Source organism: Magnolia sinica, chromosome 11 (assembly GCF_029962835.1).
Source record: "Magnolia sinica isolate HGM2019 chromosome 11, MsV1, whole genome shotgun sequence".
Classification (NCBI taxonomy): Eukaryota; Viridiplantae; Streptophyta; class Magnoliopsida; order Magnoliales; family Magnoliaceae; genus Magnolia; species Magnolia sinica.
This window is the reverse complement of record NC_080583.1, coordinates 51405837-51420540: the sequence shown is the minus strand read 5'-3', so window position 1 is coordinate 51420540 and position 14704 is coordinate 51405837. Positions and strand designations below refer to the sequence as shown.

Below are 14704 nucleotides of genomic sequence, written 5' to 3'. Positions count from 1 at the left end.
TTAGCTGTTTTGAGTGTGCCAAGTAATTAATCTGTATTAAGGTGCAGGCATATAATCTGCATCATCCATTCAGTTCTGGAGTATCAAGGAAGATATTGACAGCAGTATAAACGGTTTGTTGGAAATAGCTAGGATATACATGTCAAGCAAGGGTATTTTCATTTATATCAGTGAATGCCACTATATGATCTGCAATTGTGCAACACTACCAATGTCTGCTTTGTAGAAGGATAGGACATCATAATATAGGTTTCCTTCCGCTGCATGGCCAAAGTACATGGGAAATGAAGTGTGGGTACTGAGAGGGAAGCACTCCATATCATGCTTTTAGTTAGACAGACCCAAAGGACGAAGTCATCATTTCTACAAGAGGGTGGATATATTGTGGACACATGATAGTTTTCTCTCCTGTAAAAATTAAGTTGGTGTCATAAACTTCAACATTTTGATAATAGATTTGCGACGTTGATAAATAAAGAATGGAAAAAACAATTACTAAATCACAAAATACCTCAAATGCAAATTCATCATATTATTTTTGAAAGGAGGCAAATGCTAATTTGGAGTTCTGAGGATTGTTCTACATTCTAAAGACTTAAAAGATTAAGCAACATTTGGAATGCAACTTCAGTAGGAATACTTATAGAGGCAAGGTCTAAGTTAAAATAAATGCTCATGAGCTTATTGAAGCAATCGCTCATTATCTTGGACCTGTTGTTCAAAAGGATCAGGAAATTGATGAGGATGTTTCCAACAGAACCAAAGATGGGTGGTTGAAGTAGAGCATGATATTGAATATCCACCCCCCCTAACAGCACCGGCTTTTAGGCCCCCATTAAATGGAATTTATTCTGTATGCATTCTTTTTGCAATTCTTTTGTTCCTAAATATGCAAAATATACATAAAGAAAAATAAGTGTATTTTAGCATCTCCTGGAGTTTCACTTAAAAATCCACCATCTTCCCCATGTTTCCCCATATTTCTGGTTATTAGCGATATCGATATTATTTCTACATCCTCAACCAGCAAAACTTGTAGCAATATTGATACTTCAAACACTGATTCAGACCAATGTTTTAAATATCGTTATCACGTAATGTATCGCTCCCTTGGGATACAGATACATATCAGTTATCACATGGGATATATCGGTTGTATTGCATAGTGTATCACTGTTGTTGGGAAACATGGGAGCATTGGGAAATTGGTCGAATTTTTCAATGAAACTTCAAAGATTGTTGAAAAAGGCATCAATACACACTTAGAAATCAAAACATCAAAAAAAAAAAAAAAAAAACCTGCACATAATAGGGATTTCCTTTGTATGGGGTCCTAATATATGTTCTTTCCAATTGAACCGATGCAAGTATATTCAAAGTCTATGCATATAATTTATAAATGTAAGAAAACATGTATGAAAACACAAGCAATACATTCAAAAGCAAAAGAAGAATCACTAGATTAGGTTACATACACGTTTAATTTTGTGTTTGGATACAAAGATTGCAACTGATTTGTGAGAAATTGAGAAATTTCGATTTTTCTTAATTTTCCACAACTTGACCCATCTCCCCCAAATCTCGAATTGAAGTTCCAAATCTATGATTTTTCATGAAAACGTGAAGAATCATAGATTTGTAACCATTTGACACTGGTTTAACGTGATTTACAACAAAAACATGGATTGAAAATCGAAAATGCTCACTGGATCAAACAGGTGGGATATATCGGCACTACTTGTGCATTTTGTATATCACAGGTGGGATACAAGATATATCGTGGGATATATCAGCTGATATCGTCGATATCTAAAACACTGATTTAGACCATTCTTTGGTAAGATTGTTGTATTTTGAGCTCGCCTATTGAAAGTTAAGATTCCAAGTCTTTGACCTCTAAATTTTAATGAGTCAATATAGATTGATATGAATTATGATATATCAACTACCACCTTCATCAGCTCATGTATAAACTGTAGACAAGTCACTAATTACTCCAATAGATGTAGTCCTAATGATATGGAACATATCGTTACAAAATCAACTAGACCACCTTTTGGATTCACAAATCAATCAAATCATCACAAGGAACACAACTATTAGGACAGATAGCATGAACATGATGACTGATTGAAAAGATGTTGGAGCCCCTAATGATCGTGGGCCGATCTCTCTCACTAATGAGCTTTACATATAATGGTCAATAGTAAGAAGGTTGTCATGCCCCACATAATCAACCTAATCAATCGACCTTTATTCCTGGTTGCGACATCTCAAGTAATATTCTCCTTAGCCACAATCTCCTCCATGGCATTCATTTAAGTTTGAGACCTGTAAGGATGTGCTTAAAGATTGACTTAAGGAACGTCCTTGATTCGGTTAGTGGAATTTATTAATAGAAGCCCTCAAAGCTTTCAACTTTCTGAGTATAATGATAGAGTGGATCGTTGCCTGCTTAACACCCTTGCTTTCTCAGTTCTTATAAAGGAGAAGTTTGTGGGTTTTTCAATAGTAATTGGGGTCTTCGCCCTGTTTACCCTCTATTCCCTTTTTCTCTTCTCAAAAGTAATGGGGATGGTTTCAGCCATACTGTCTAAATGTGTGGAGAATGGTTTCATCAGGACTCCCTTTGCTAAAGGCTAGCTCTCTATCTCTCACATTTTCTCTGACGATGATGTCATGGTCTTTGCTAATATGGATCCCTTAACGACAATGTATCTTAGGAGTTTCTTTGTAAATTTCAGTTCTAATTTGGGTTTGGAGATCAGTTCCAAAAAAAAATGTCATTACCTATTTTGGCTCCTGTACCTACAAAACCATCGTTAGTGGCGTCCCACACATACAGGAAGGGAGTCTCCCAATAAAATACCATGTTCTTCCTCTACTATGTGCGTGACTTTATCTCAGGGAATGCCAATCCCTTTTGGATAAAGTCACTGAATGTCTTGGTGGATGGAAGGCTTCCCTCTTGTCTTCTGCTGGGAGACTTGAGTTGATTCGATCTACCCCTTCCAATCTGCACTTGTTTTGGTCTAATTCTTTCATGTTACCAAAGCTCTGTTAATCCATGGTAGAAAAGCGAATGAGGAGCTTTATTTGGGGTAACATCAGTCACTCTATTGACTAGGGTTAAATTTGTAAACTGAAAGAAGAGAGGGACTTGAGTATCCTTCCTTATAAATATCTACCAAGGCTTGCTCATCAAAAAATTCTAGAAAATCCTCTTAAAGGACAATAGCCTTTGGTGTATGTGGATTCATAAAAGTACATCAAGGATGGTTCTATTTGGAATGTCCGCCTAGCCATCATCTAGTTTGAGTGGTAGCCCCCCCCCCCCCCCTCTCTCTCTCTCTCTCTCACTCATCAATTCAGGTCCACACCATTTATGGGCTTGGGCTGGAAAAGGATATTCATGTCAGTGGATTTATCCCTAAAAATAGATGGTGTTTCCCCCCTCCCTCTTCGGTCCACCTAATGGAAATCATCAATGAAGCCCTTCAACTAAGCCTTCTTCAAGTGGATGATGAAATTGTATGGACTTCGTCCCAATGATCAGATGACTTGCAGATCCCCTGGTGATGCAGGACACATGATATAATGCTAGCATGCAACGTGGAGATTATGAAATAGCTCATAAAGTCATTCAATTAACAAAAGATGCTAACCCACCATGTAATTAAGAGTGAATAATAGGAAATAAAATCTAATTTAACCAAAATCACATGCACGCATGCTCAGAAATCACATAAATCAATTAAAAAGAGGCCTGATGGAAGGATAGAACTTCCAATTTAGCATGGTCATGTTCCACACTCAAGGGAGTGACTTGTAAGTTCTATGATTAGGGTCAGAAATGGTAAATCTGAAATTTGGAAAATAAGGGTTCATGGGAATTGGGGATTTTGAAATTAGGGTTTTTTAGAATTTTGGGGAAAGATGAAAGCAGAGCTAAATTGGATGAATTAATTAAGGGGGTTGATGGATTTAGGTATTGGTAGAGGGGAACTAACGTTTCGGATGAAGGGAAGTTAGGAATTTTGGGTCGATTAAGGAAATTAGAGATATAGGATTTGGGAATTTGGAAAAATTAGGGAATTAGAGAATCTAGAGTTAGGGTTCAGGTTTATAAGAAGAGTTAGGTATAGGGAATCAAAGGGTTTTGATGGGGGAAGCAAGGGGAAATCAAGGGATTGTTCGTACGGTCAACCTAGGGGCTTGCACATGTGGCCGTACAGTCACACATATGGGTCGTTGGCTAGGGTTTTGGGGTCCTCAATGGTTTATTTCGATTAATGTTGAAGTTGTATGATGAAAAGTTATAAAAAATAATAATAATAATAAATAAATAAATAAAATGATTTGGATGGTTTTGGATAGGAAGGGAAGAAGACAAATGAAGTTTTTAGGAAAATACATATTTTTGGATAAAAAGGAAGCGAGAAGGAAAATGATAAATAGAAGCCTCACATCTCCGTTAAATGAGGAATAGAATCACACCACACCCAAGCTCCAAATCACATAGAGTAGTCCTCAAATCATATGAAGAAGAGAAAACACAGAGCCTTTAAAATAAAATAAAATAAAAAAAGACTAAGGCTCCACACACACACCTTTCTCTTCTATACGGTGTATTAAATAAATAGCATCCGTAGCATAGCGGTAGCGTACGCTGCTCTACGTAGCGTGCCAAATAGCATAAATCCCATGTAGCATACGCTACAGGGGTTGTAGCGTACGCTACGAATGCGTAGCGCACGCTACGAAGCATAAGTAGCGTGAGCTACACTACACTTTAAAAAATTAAAAAAAAAAAAATAAATAAAAAATCTTTGTTAAAAATGGTGGTGAACTCACAACACAAGAACTCCTAAAGTAACTTAAAAAAGAAAGCATCGAATAGGGTTTTCAAAACCCCTTGGAAAGCCCTCACCGAATGCAACTTCTTCTCCCTCTCTTCAATCTTTCGATCCAATAGCCCATTGAAGGGGCTTCTTTCGCCGATTGTTGGAGCCTATAAGGAGATCCATTTGGTGCAGTTTCATAATCATTGGAGAAGAAATAAAGGAGAAATCAGATTTCCCCAATTCCAATTCCAGACGGCTATGGAGCTTCAAATTTCAAAGTTTTCATTGATTGAATCTCCTCTTAAGACAATAATAGGTACGTTTGTTTCCCTTAGTGAGTTCTTTTGATGTACAATGAAAATAATTTGTTATTTTGAGGCTTTTTTCATTTTAAAACGCCGGTTACTGTGCATTTTTTGTTCTTTATCATTTTTTTCATTTCTTTTTCAATATTTCTATGGCTATGCATTGTTTGTTATGGTATGGCCCACATGGGGCCCACTGAGGTGTGTGCATGGGTGGATTTGCATTGTTTTCTATGTTATGGCCCACATGGGGGCCACTGTGTTGTGTGTGAGTGTTTGTGCATTGTTTTTCATTGTGTGGTCCACGTGGGAACCATTATAGTGTGCATATAGGTGGTTGTCAATTGTTTTCTATGGAGTGGGCCCACGTGGGGACCACTGTGTCAAAGGAAATATCAATCTACACAGCAGATTTACAGCTTTACAGATTTACAGATTTACAGATTTACAGATTTACAGCTTTGCAGATTTACAGATTTACAGCTAATATCTACAGCAAATTTACAACTAATAGCAGATTTACAGCTAATATCTACAGCTTTGACTGATATGACAGTTATACAGATTTATTCCTTCCTTAATTAGGATATATTAGCTGTACAGTATATTTAGATAGATGTATATATGGTAGGGGCTGAAGATCAGCTTGTATTTCTTCCCTAAATAGCTTGTAATCTACCTATATAATGGGCAATGGTCAATAAAGAAAGGCAGACTTTTTCAAAAGGACTCTAAACTGTCATGGTATCAGAGATTTAGCTCTAAATTTCCATTTATCTCGTGCTCTCAAGTTTCTTAGTCTCGGTTATTCTTGTTCTAGTTCTGTTGACCTCATGTCTTCCGATAAGTCTGATGTTTCTTTGATTCGTTTCAATGGCAAAAACTACTCTGCTTGGGCGTTTCATTTCAGGATTTTCGTCAAAGGTAAGGAGCTGTGGGGACATGTTGATGGCAGTAACCTAGCTCCTGACAAAGACAAAGACAAAGACCGACACGCCAAGTGGGAAGTCAAGGACGCACAAGTTATGGCATGGATTTTGGGATCCGTTGAACCCAACATCATCTTGAACCTTCGATCTTCTCAGACTGCAGCTCAGATGTGGACATACCTGAAGAAGGTCTACAGTCAACAAAACACTGCTCGTCGTTTCCAGCTTGAACATGAATTGGCCACTCTCCAACAGGATAGTCTTTCTATCTCTGATTTTTACTCTAGATTCACTAATCTTTGGGCTGAATACACTGATATAGTTTATGCTGACTTACCATCCGAAGGTCTTAGTTCTGTTCAATCTGTCCATGAAACTACTCAGAGGGATCAATTTCTAATGAAACTAAGGTCTGAATTTGAAGGCACCAGATCCAATCTTATGAACCGAGAATCTGTCCCCTCCTTGGATACATGCCTAAATGATCTTCTTCGCGAGGAACAGCGCCTTCTCACTCAAACCACCATGGAACAACGACGATCTACATCTGTTCCTGTAGCCTATGCAGCACAAGGCAGGCCACGAAGCAGGGATATGAGCATTGTTCAGTGCTTCTGTTGCAAGGGATTTGGTCATTATGCTGCAAACTGTCCCCGAAAATTCTGCAACTATTGCAAAAAGGATGGCCATATCATCAAGGAATGCCCAACTCGACCCCCCAAGAAATCGGAGACAGCATATACTGTCTCAATTGGCTCTTCTAGTGCGGGTAGTTTGGTGAATACAACACAAAGTGCTCCTGCTCCTGCTCCCGTTTCAGTCCAACCCGTGACCCCTGACATGATTCAACAAATGATCATTTCTGCATTTTCAGCTTTAGGACTCTCAGGTAAACCCTTCACTACATCATCTCCTTGGTACTTTGATTCCGGGGCTTCCCATCATATGACAAACAATGCTGCTTCTCTTACCAATGTAAACAAATATTTTGGAAATCTCAAAATTCATACTGCTGATGGCAATCATTTACCTATCACGGCCACTGGTGATGTTTCCTCCTCTCTCACTGATGTCTTCGTATCTCCCGGTCTTACCACCAATCTTGTGTCTGTCGGTCAGTTAGTTGATAATGATTGTAAAGTAGAGTTTTCTAAATCTGGTTGTGTTGTGCAGGATCAACAGTCAGGGCGGATGATCGCGAGGGGGCCTAAAGTGGGACGTCTTTTTCCTCTTCAATTTCCTTTGTCTTCTTTTTCTTTGCCTTTTGTCGCTTGTAATTCTGCTCATGTTGATTACCGAGCGTGGCATAAACGTCTCGGACATCCAAACTCTAATGTACTTCATGCTTTATTGAAATCTGGTTTTCTTGGGAATAATGAAACACCATCTCTTAGTGTTGTTCAGTTTGATTGCAATTCTTGCAGACTTGGCAAAAGTAAAACTCTACCCTTTCCTTTTCACACACCGCATGTTGTCAAACCTTTCGATCTGATACATAGTGATGTGTGGGGTATGGCACCAGTCACTTCGCATGCTAATTACAAATACTTTGTCACTTTTATTGACGACTATAGTCGTTTCACATGGATTTATTTCCTTCATTCCAAAGACGAAGTATTTTCTGTTTTTAAGATTTTTCATGTATATATTCAGACACAATTTTCGGCCCATGTCAAAATCCTTCGTTCTGACAATGGGGGTGAGTATATGTCTCATTTGTTTCAGGACTTCCTACAGAATCATGGCATCATCTCTCAACGGTCTTGCCCTTCGACACCTCAACAAAATGGAGTGGTTGAAAGGAAGAACCGTCACCTTCTTGATGTGGTTCGCACTCTTCTGTTAGAATCTTCCACGCCCTCTCGATTTTGGTGTGAAGCTCTTTCCACTGCTGTCCATCTCATTAACAGATTGCCTTCTCCCACATTGAACCATGACTCACTTTTCACCAGGTTATTTGGTCACCCTCCAACTTATTCTAACCTTCGTACCTTTGGTTGTGTCTGTTATGTTCATCTTCCTGCACATGAACGCACAAAACTTACGGCTCAGTCAATTAAATGTGCTTTTCTAGGATATTCAGTACAGCAGAAAGGTTTTCTTTGCTATGATCCAAATCTGTGTCGCATTCGAGTTTCTAGAAATGTGATTTTTTTCGAAAATCAATATTTCTTTTCTACTCATCAGGATCATGTTTCTCCTTCATTTTCTGTTTTGCCTATGTTTCCTAACTCTCTTGCAGATCTAGTCCCTTCTAAACCTCTCCTAGTGTATCGACGACGCTCCACCGCCACTTCCCACCAACCTTCAGCACCTCCTGAGCCCCCTCAAGCTTCTTCCCCGACTGCTGCTCCTGTTTCAGCACCTGCACCTCCCTCTCTCCGACTCAGTACTCGGGTTCGTAGACCCCCAGATAGGTTTGGTTTCTCTTCTCCTTCATCCTTCACAGCCACTTTGTCGTCTATTTCTCTTCCTTCATCTTATAAACAGGCAATGGAGCATGAGTGTTGGCGAAAAGCAATTGAAACCGAACTTCTCGCACTTGAAGAAAACCAAACATGGGATGTTGTTCCATGTCCCTCCTCCGTGAAACCCCTTGGCAGTAAGTTCGTGTTTTCTATCAAGCTTAATTCCGATGGGTCCATAGATCGTTACAAAGCTCGGTTAGTGGCACTTGGCAACAAACAAGAATATGGTCTCGACTATGATGAGACCTTTGCACCGGTCGCCAAAATGACCACTGTCCGAACTATACTCGCTCTTGCTCATCCCAATCCTGGCCCTTACATCAAATGGATGTTAAGAACGCATTTCTCCACGGTGATCTCAAGGAAGACGTTTACTTGAAACTTCCCTCTGGTATGCCCACTTCCTCACCTACTGATGTTTACAAACTGAAACGTTCTTTGTATGGTTTGAAGCAGGCACCAAGAGTATGGTTTGAGAAGTTTCGATCCACTTTGCTTAGTTTTTCTTTCACTCAAAGTCAGTATGACTCCTCTCTTTTTCTACAAAGGACATCCACAGGTATCGTCGTCCTCCTTGTTTATGTGGACGATATCGTCATCACTGGCTCTGACTTAGAGGCAATCTCTGCGGTTCAGACTTTGTTGAATTCTACATTTCACATGAAAGATCTTGGCCAGCTCACCTATTTCTTGGGTTTGGAGGTGCATCATCAGCCGCACGGTCTCCTCTTGCATCAGCACAAGTATAGTCAAGATCTGGTTCAGCTAGCCGGTCTCACCAACGCTACTTCGGTTGACACCCCCATGGAACTTAATGTGAAATATCGACGTGACGAAGGGGAGCTTCTTGAGGATCCTACTACCTATCGGAAGTTGGTTGGTAGTCTTATCTATCTAACCATTACCCGACCAGACATCTCTTATGTTGTTCATACCGTCAGCAAATTCATGCAAGCACCGAGGCATCTCCATCTATCTGCAGTCGGCCGCATAATTCGCTACATTCTTGGGACACCTACTCGTGGCTTATTCTTCCCTTCCGGTTCTTCACTTCAGCTACAAGCCTATAGTGACGCTGACTGGGCTGGCTGCCCAGACACCAGGAAATCTACTACCGGCTGGTGTATGTTTCTTGGTGATGCCCTTATCTCTTGGAAATGCAAGAAGCAGGACCACGTCTCCAAATCATCTACTGAGGCCGAGTACCGAGCCATGTCTGCAGCATGCTCCGAGATCATTTGGCTGCGTGGTCTCCTCACAGAGCTCAGTTTTATTCCCGTACATCCTACTCCACTCCATGCTGACAACACTAGTGCCATCCAAATTGCCGCAAACCCAGTCTATCACGAACGCACCAAGCACATCGAGGTTGACTGTCACTCAATCAGGGAAGCCTATGATCATCAAGTCATCACTCTTCCACATATCTCCACAACTTTGCAGATCGCCGATATCTTCACAAAATCCATGCCACGTCAGTGCCATCATTTTCTCGTTAGCAAATTGATGCTTGTCGATTTACCAGCATCAATTTGAGGGGGGATGTCAAAGGAAATATCAATCTACACAGCAGATTTACAGCTTTACAGATTTACAGATTTACAGATTTACAGATTTACAGCTTTGCAGATTTACAGATTTACAGCAGATTTACAGCTAATATCTACAGCAGATTTACAGCTAATAGCAGATTTACAGCTAATATCTACAGCTTTGACTGATATGACAGTTATACAGATTTATTCCTTCCTTAATTAGGATATATTAGCTGTACAGTATATTTAGATAGATGTATATATGGTAGGGGCTGAAGATCAGCTTGTATTTCTTCCCTAAATAGCTTGTAATCTACCTATATAATGGGCAATGGTCAATAAAGAAAGGCAGACTTTTTCAAAAGGACTCTAAACTGTCACACTGTGGTGTGTGTATGGCTGATTGTGCATTGTTTTCTAGTCCATCATGTGGGCCACCACTCTCTTATAGTGGTTTTTTCACAAGTTAATGTTGATCTTTGTAATTCACTGATTTGTTTGTGACGTGTTAAATTTTTTTTTAGTGAAGTAGTGAACTAAAGAGAGAAGAATGTTTGAAGAAAAAGAGAGATTTTGTTTGGAAAGATGTGGCAGATAATCCACTTTGACAATCTCATAGAATTTATGTGCATTGCAAATTTTGTGGTCAAAGGTGCACGGGAGGCGTGACTCGCCTAATGAATCATTTGGCCGGAACCCACAATGGGATAAAGTCGTGCCCAAAAGTGACGGAAGAAGCCAAGGAGGTGTAGAAAGGCGTTAAAAGAATATCATGACAGAAAAAATAAAAGAAATGAGGTGTTTCAAGATATAGGGAGAGGGGGATCGACATATATTTCCGGTTCTGCAAGTGATAGCGTCGATGTGGGTAATGATGTTTTCATTGGTAGCTAATTTGGCAGTGGATCTTCTGGTCATCAACCAATGGCACGAGCAAGGGGTCCTATGGATCAGTTTGTTAGCAGCGAGCAACGTCAATCCACATTGAAATCAAGGTGGAAGAAAGAATAAGTATGCAAGGTGATTGGAAGATTTTTTTTTTTTTTTTTCGGCATGCTTTGTCGTTCAACCTATGTAATAGCCTATATTTTTCAGCATTGTGTAAGGCAATTGGAAAGTTTGGACCCTAGTTGAAGCCACCATCCATGCGTGAGATGAGAACATCGATACTAAAAGAGGAGGTTGCTAATACTGATAGTTTAATGAAAACATACCAAGATTCTTGAAAAACTTATAGATGTTCAATTATGTCTGATGGTTGGACGGATAGAAAGAATAAAAGCATCAATAACTTTTTGATTAATTCTCCAATCGGAAAAATATTTTACAAGTCTATTGATGCTTCAGATTCAATAAAAGATGGAAATTTGTTATTTAAATATCTTGATGAAATTGTGGAAGAAATCGGGGAAGAAAATGTGGTCCAGGTTATCACGGATAACCATTCAAGCTATGTGAGTGCTGGGAAGAAGTTGATGGATAAGAGGAAAAGGATATATTGGACTCCTTGTGTTGCACACTGCATAGATCTAATGTTGGAGGATATCGGAAAAATGAAAATGTATTCTAAAACGCTTAAAAAGGCAACGACAGTGACCAAGTTCATTTATGGGCATGAAATTGTATTGTGCATCATGAGAAGCTTCACGAATAATAATGAGCTTCTACAACCAGCAGTGACACGCTTTACAACAGCATACTCCGAGGTATTTACAAGCAAAAGAATGGTCTTATAGCCATGTTCGCATCGAAACAATGGTGTTCATGTTCTTGGGTTTAAAAAATCTGAAGGAATAAAGGTACGGGCTATTATAACGTTTGATCAGAAGTTTTGGCCGAATGTTGCCTTATGTGTTAAGAGCACTATGCCTTCGGTAAGCATTATAAGAAAAGTTGATTCGGAAGGGAGGCCAGCAATAGGGTTCATTTATGAATTGATGGACTCGGCAAAAGAAAAGATTGCATTTAATTGCAATAACGTAAAAAGGAGATATGTTCCAATTTGGAACAAAATAGATGATAGATGGATTCCTCAGCTTCATCGTCCTCTACATGCAGTCGGGTACTATTTGAATCCTCAAATACGGTACTCGGATAAGTTCTCTACACACCATGAGATAAAAAAGGGGTGTTGGAGTGCATGGATAGGATGATCCCCTATGAAGAGCATGTTGATGTTGATATTCAATTGGATGAATATGAGAAGAGGGGATTTTGGCTCTCCCCTGGCACTCGAAAAACCATGACGAAGCATTCCTCAAGTATTTTATAATTTTATATTTTGATATTTTCATTTTTATGTAAATTATATTTTTATAATTGGTGTAAGCATTTCATTAATTTATAAATTATAAATAATTTGTGTAGCTTATTGGTGGGAACGCTTTGGAGATAGAACTCCACAACTTACGAAGTTTGCAATACAAGTTTTAAGCCTCACAAGCAATGCTTCTGGCTGTGAGAGAAATTGGAGTACTTTTGAGGAGGTGACTTTTGTACCATTCAACATTCCAAATTGGCTAATTTTTATCTAGTAGATTAGCAAGTGTTTAATAATTGATTGGCATAGATCATCATATGATCAGATCCACACAGGAGAAATCACGCAAAGAAGAGAAATCGGCTAGAGCAACAAAAGCTCAACTCTCTGGTACATGTGATGTATAATATGAAACTGAGATTAAGAAGAATGAAGAGGAGGGTAGCAATGGATCTTATATTGGTGGACCACATTGCTTCAGATGATGAATGGATTTCTGAGAAAGAAGCCCCTGTTCTCCCAACTGATCCATCGTGGCTCGAAGATCAAAATATGGCCTTTGATATTTAGTGCCATTGCAACTATTACGGAGTTTGATGATCCAACTGACAGCAATGCACCATCAACATCTAATATTTTTGAAGGAGTTTGTCCCCCCACCTTCCTTAAACAAAAGGAAGGCAACTAATTTAAGTGTTTCTAGTTATAGACTAAGTTACATGAACATTTTTAATAAAGAAAGTAAAAGACCAATGAAATTCTTTTTTTAATGTGTAGGTTGTCCTATGAGAAGATTTCTTACTCCTATAAGAGAGGAAGGAGATATAGGAATGATTGTTCATGGTGTGGATGATGTACATGCAGATGCAGATGCAGATGCTGATGATCAAAGGCCTAGACCTGGTGAATAAGTGAATGAGGATGACGACGATGATGATCTATTAGATGTAGATGACCTTTAGACACTAGAGTCTAGAGACTATTAATTGAGGATTTGAGATTTTGATTTCCGAGGAATGTGACATTTGTACTGTACTTGATGCTCTTACCCGTGGGATTTTTATTTTGAAGACTGTGATATTTTTTTTATATATTTTTTGCTTTTTTCTTACTACTTATCATATTTTTCTTTTTCTTTTTTAAATTAAAAAATAGAAGTATCACGTAGCTTATGCTACACACTATGCTATTTCGCTACATGCTACGGAGGGTTGAAGGCTACGTAACACACTACCGCTATTTAAAAGACTGCTTTTATATTCTTAGAAAATACCTTTTACGGAAAGGCACTCTCAAATAAGACTATCAACATAAAGACGCTTAATAAATTAAAAAGTTGTTCCTTTCCAATCTCAACACAAATATGAGCTATACGAAAAATAACGAAGCATGTAAACAATCTAAGCAACTAAACTATTTCGTGGCCCATGGGGGTCCACAATGAAGATGTCCGATGATGATGATCCAACAGTTTGATCATCTTGTCCACCCGATCCAATGGTCTAATATATCCATCAAGCTCCTATATGCAGCCCACGTGCATCTTCCCAGTGTGGGGTCTTCAAAGATGCACGAACATGGACGTGGGCTTTTCAATGTGGCTAGGAATATGAATTGGGCCAAGTGGGCCCCATGTAATAGTCGTTTAGGCATAAGGAGACTAGCTCAGCCCTCCTTCGGTATGGTGCTCGGATGTCGTCATCATTTCTCATCGATTAAGCAGATTTTGTCTCTAGCAAAATAAAGTTACGGAGATGCCCGAGGAGATCCTGGTCTAGTCGTTAAAGCTCTACCCCTATGATCCACATACTGTCTGACTTTGGTCTGCCCTTCCACTTGAAAAGGTACTATTGGTAACCTCCATGTCATGTGGAAATCATTTCTTCTCTTAAGATATCATGTATCTCCTTTATTCTCATATGTAAGGATGATATAGGTGATAAAGGTTGAGAAGAGGGGTCGGGTAATGGCCATGAGCTATGGGACAGGTCAGGGGCATCATCATAAAAGTTCATGTGAGGGTTAGGGGAAGGTCCATGAAACGGTACAAGACCTTGCACATTAAATGTGAAACTGATACCCATGTTAGGTGGAAGATCTATCGAGTAAGCATTCGGACCCTGTCTTTTCAAGATTTTATATGGTCCAGCGATACAGGCTTATAATTTTTTTATGGTTCCCTATGGAAACCATTTTGGATGCATTCCAATCATGACTAATCACCCACAGCCAGTGTTTTAAATATCAACGATATTGGCCAATATATCCCACGATATATCTTGTATCCCACTTGTGTGATACGAAATGCACTAGTGCCGATATATCCCACCTATTCGATCCAATGAGCATTTTCGATTTTTGAT

The 14704-nt window shown here is 39.2% G+C and overlaps 1 protein-coding gene across 3 annotated transcripts in view; it reads right to left on the bottom strand.

The window, feature by feature from the left end:
• The window catches only part of LOC131219133 (probable cadmium/zinc-transporting ATPase HMA1, chloroplastic), a 132907-nt gene that overhangs the window by 15707 nt on the left and 102496 nt on the right, over positions 1-14704 (bottom strand). The window lies entirely within an intron of this gene.